Here is a 4545-nt window from a genome sequence, read left to right as displayed (position 1 = left end):
CACACTAACCCTCCATTCAGTGCCACAGAATGGATGCCAGTGCCATATGGACACCAGTTCATTTCCCCAGCTGCTCCACTTCTGATCCAGCTCCTTGCTAATGCCCCTGGGAGAGCAGTGGAGGACGGCCCAAGGGCTTGAGCCTCTGCACCCACATGGGAGACCCAGAGGAAGCTCCTGGATCAGCTCAGCATCTAACACTGTGGGACATTCTTTATCTTTCCCTCTTTCTCTCCCTGTTCCTTTGCCTTTTATTTTTCTTTTCAAAGATTTATTTTTATTGGAAAGACAGATTTACAGAGAGGACAGAAAGATCTTCCATCCATTGAGTCATTCCCCAATAAGCTGATCTGAACAGGAACTTATTCCAGGTCTCCCACGCAGGTGCAGGGTCCCAAGGCTTTGGGCCGTCCTCGACTGTTTTCCCAGGCCACAAGCAGGGAGCTGGATGGGAAATGGGGCCATATGGAATTGGAACTGGCACCCATATGGGATCCCAGTGAGTGCAAGGCAAAGACTTTAGCTGTCAGGTTACAATGCCAGGTCCAGAAATTATTTTTTAATGTTTTTTTTTTTTTTAAATGTTGGGCCAGTGTTGTGGAATATCAGGAAAAGCTGACCCTGTTGCCCATATGAGTGGCTCTGCTTCCCATCCAGCTCCGTGCTGATGGCCTGGGCAAGGCAACAAGAGTGTTAGGCCCCTGCACCCGTGGGCAGTCTGCATGCGGCTTTTGGCTCCGGGCATCAACCTGATCTGGTACTGGCTATTATGGCCATTTGGGGAGTAGAACCAGGACAAATCTGTGTCCCTCTCTTTCAAATAAATACTTAAATTTTTTTCTTTATTTTGATAATCTTTACATAGTTGATTAGGGCACAAAGGGTCAAGGGTCACAGGAAAGTAGATTAAACCGTTAATACTTTGTTAAAAAAGGTGTTTCTTGGGCCCAGCGGCTAAAGTCCTCGCCTTGAAAGCCCCAGGATCCCATATGGGCGCCAGTTCTAGTCCCGGCAGCTCCACTTCCCATCCAGCTCCCTGCTTGTGGCCTGGGAAAGCAGTCGAGGACGGCCCAAAGCCTTGGGACCCTGCACCCACGTGGGAGACCCGGAAGAGGTTCCTGGTTCCCGGCTTCGGATCAGCGTGCACCGGGTTGCGGCTCACTTGGGGAGTGAATCATCGGACAGAAGATCTTCCTGTCTTTCCTCCTCTGTGTATATCTGGCTGTAATAAAATGAATAAATCTTTAAAAAAAAAAAAAAGGTGTTTCTTTTGGTGCAAATTTAAGTCTACCTATTTAATGCTTAATATTACATATTTGTATGAACTTTGGGTAGATCCAATCTTTCTTTGTGTTAACACCTTTTCATTCCACTCCTGGATTATCCCTGGTTTCCGGCTATTAGGAATCAAGCTGCCATCTTTTGTTTTTTTAAAGATTTATTCATTTTTATTGGAAAGGCAGATATATAGAGAAGAGGAGAGACAGAGAGGAAGATCCTCTGTCCGATGATTCACTCCCCAAGCGGCCACAATGGCTGGAGCTGAGCCAATCCGAAGCCAGGAGCCTTTCCTGGGTCTCACATGCGCGTGCAGGGTCTCAAGGCTCCAGGCCGTCCTTGACTGCTTTCCCAGGCCACAAGCAGGGAGCTGGATGGGAAGTGGGGCCACCAGGACCAGAACCAGCGCCCATATGGGATCCCAGGCGTGCAAGGCAAAGACCTTAACCACTATGCTATCGTGCCAGGCCCAAGCTGCCATCTTTGAAGTCCCCAACTGTGCACACAGCTGTTATTTGCATGGGGGACTTTTGCACTTAACTGTGCATAACTCAGGCCTCCACTGAAGACAGAGAAGCCATCCAGAGCTGCGGCCTCAGGGCTAGTTGCTCAGAGAGTCAGGGGAGGACAGCTACAAACTGCTCGGCAGGGGAAGAGCACTTGCCAGGTCATTAAAGGCGCGTGGCTCCTCAGCTTCTTCCCTCCTGCTGGCCCACATGGCATGGTGCAGTGTACACAGCAGGGATTCCATAAATGCACACCCAGTAGCCCAGGGAGAATGAGCTAGTGTTAAAAAAAAAAAAAAAAAGAACGAGCTAGTGGCCTGGTTCCCGCATGGATCTCTGCTTGCTTTGCCTGCAAGCGGTCCCCTCCTTGGCATGCTTGCAGCAGCTCCTGGAAAGAGGCCGAGGCTTCTCCTCCCACTGCCCACTGAAGGCCTGGAGAAGTGGTGCCTCAGGTAGCCAGCAGGGGACGGGCTGGGTGGGGGGCTCAGAAAGCACCCAGGGCTGGCAGTCAGGAAACTAGATTCAAATCCTAAGTTACTCCCTCTTTGGTGGTTTCATTTCTGGGTGCTCAATGATCGGGAGCCTCCTGCCAGCCTCTAGGATGGGCAGCAACTTAACAGTGCCCCTGCCTGGTGACACCGGCACGCCTGAGCAATGGCGTTGCTGGGCGGGGGGCGGACAAAGGTGCCCTTCCAGCCCTCGCTGCTGGTGGCATCTACAGGGAGGGCTCCTTGTTGGAAAATCACCATTCAATCCAGGGGAGGGCACCTAGACCCAGCACAGCCTCTGGCCCACAGCTCCTGGCTGTGCCCTCACCCCAGCCCTTAGGCAGCGATCCAGGTCAGTGTCTGGCCTGAGCTCCCCATGTCTAACATGCGAGTCCCAGCTGGGGGGTGGGGAACCCCTGGTGGGTGCCAGGAGGTTGGAAGGAGGCACGAGACTTGGACAGGCTTCCCACACCTCACCCAGGTGGGTTCTCTGTCACAGGGTAGGAGATCATCTCTGTGACACCAACGTGGAGAACGAGGAGGGGCTGAGGACAGGCCTGGGCCCCGGCTGAGCACTGGAGGTGGTAATGGCCTTCTCAGCCCCTCCAAGGGCTGCCATTGAGCTTTTGTGGGAGAAGCGGCAAAAACTGGACAGGGGGTAGCTACGCATGTGGGGAAGAGCCAGAGCTGGCAAGGCCCCCATCCTCTAGCACCCCCACCAATCTGCTGCCAACTCTTCGCTGACTTCCCCCCTCAGGTGTTTAGGGAGCCTGACCTCTGGCCCCAGGATTGCCGAAAAGGGCAGCAGGGTCCTGCCCACTTCCTCTTTTGTGAGTACAAGGGCCTTCCGGGTGCCACACCACCCTCACTTGAGACACCTCCCTGTGGGGAGACCATACCATGCACCCCCACATAAAGGCAGGGCTCCCCGCTCCTCTCTCCAGCAAGGTTCTGAGGGGCACTGCTCCCAACAGGCCTCACAGCAGAGACCTCTGGATGCTCGGCACCTCTGCTGCCCACGAGGGCCTGCTCTGTGGATGCAAGGTCAGCTTGAGGTGGAGGCGCCGAAGCTCCCACAGGGACTGGGAGGGCAGGTACTCAGGAAGGGGGATGCTGCCCTGCCCCTGCCCTAACCCCTCCTGCTGCCTCAAGTGGGCAGAGCTCCGCGTGGGCATGCCTGAGGGAAGGTACCCAAAGGTGCCAGACACAGGGTAACTGCTAAAATGCACTTCTTGGATCTTCCTCCAGTCTTCCCAAGGTGTCTGCTGGAGGGCATCTCTTCCCAGGCCTAGGACACAAAGCGCCAAGTCCTTAGGCTTCGCACCCTGTGACCACCTGGCACCACCTCCTTCCCTGACAAATGCCCCACACACCATGTCTGTGATGCCTTCAGCTTTCTAGTTAACTCCTCCCCCAGGGGGAACCCTGAGATCCAGCCACACACCACTAACCCTCTTCCCCCATCATGAGGCCTTTCCCTGCCTGCTGCAGTGACCATCAGGGCCCAAGAACAGCCTCCCACACCCCTGCGCTGCCCCTCTTAGAAGTCCCCTTCCTACCCACTTCCTGTTTCCCAAACTGGAAGGCCAGGTGCCCCCCAGCACACTGAAGCTATTAGACAGTCAAGGTGAGGCAACCCTTGGGATGGGGCAGCTGTACCCGCAGCTCTGGGAACTAGCTGACACTACCAACACAGTAGTGATATGCACCAGGAACCAGGTGGACTGGAAGGAGCTCCCAGGGGATATACTGGCAGCTCTGGGCGCACAGGACCCTCCACCAGCCAGTCACCAGGCCCAGCACCCCCTCTGCAGAGCTCACAGCCCCTAACAGGCCCAGGTGAGCAGATGAGGCCTCCCCTCCCACATGCTCACGCTTGTACAAACTGTAAGGAGGGTAAGACCAGTTCCCCATCTTGGCCAAAACCCTTCCCCTCTCTTTCACTGGTCAGAAGCCTATGACTGAAAGCTGTGGCCCAAAGGCTTCCCAGTGCCAGAGTCCTTCAGGAAGACCTCCTGCTGCAGCCAGCCTAACCCAAGCCCAAGGCAGCCCAGGAGCCACCTTCCACAGGTACATGGAGCCAAGGGCCCTAACCACCTTCGGCGGGGGAGGAGCCTTCAGGCAGCGCAGGGCTACCCCATGCGGCTTTGTTCTGTAGCCAGGCAGCCTCCCAGCCCAAGGGCCAGCTGGGAATGCTATCTGCGAGAGTACTGGAGTAGGTCCTGGGGTCTGCAGCACCTCACAAGACCACACTCATCACCATCACCCCCTAT

Source organism: Ochotona princeps, chromosome 4 (assembly GCF_030435755.1).
Source record: "Ochotona princeps isolate mOchPri1 chromosome 4, mOchPri1.hap1, whole genome shotgun sequence".
Lineage (NCBI taxonomy): Eukaryota > Metazoa > Chordata > Mammalia > Lagomorpha > Ochotonidae > Ochotona > Ochotona princeps.
The sequence above is the reverse complement of the archived record's forward strand: the minus strand, read 5'-3'. Positions refer to the sequence as shown.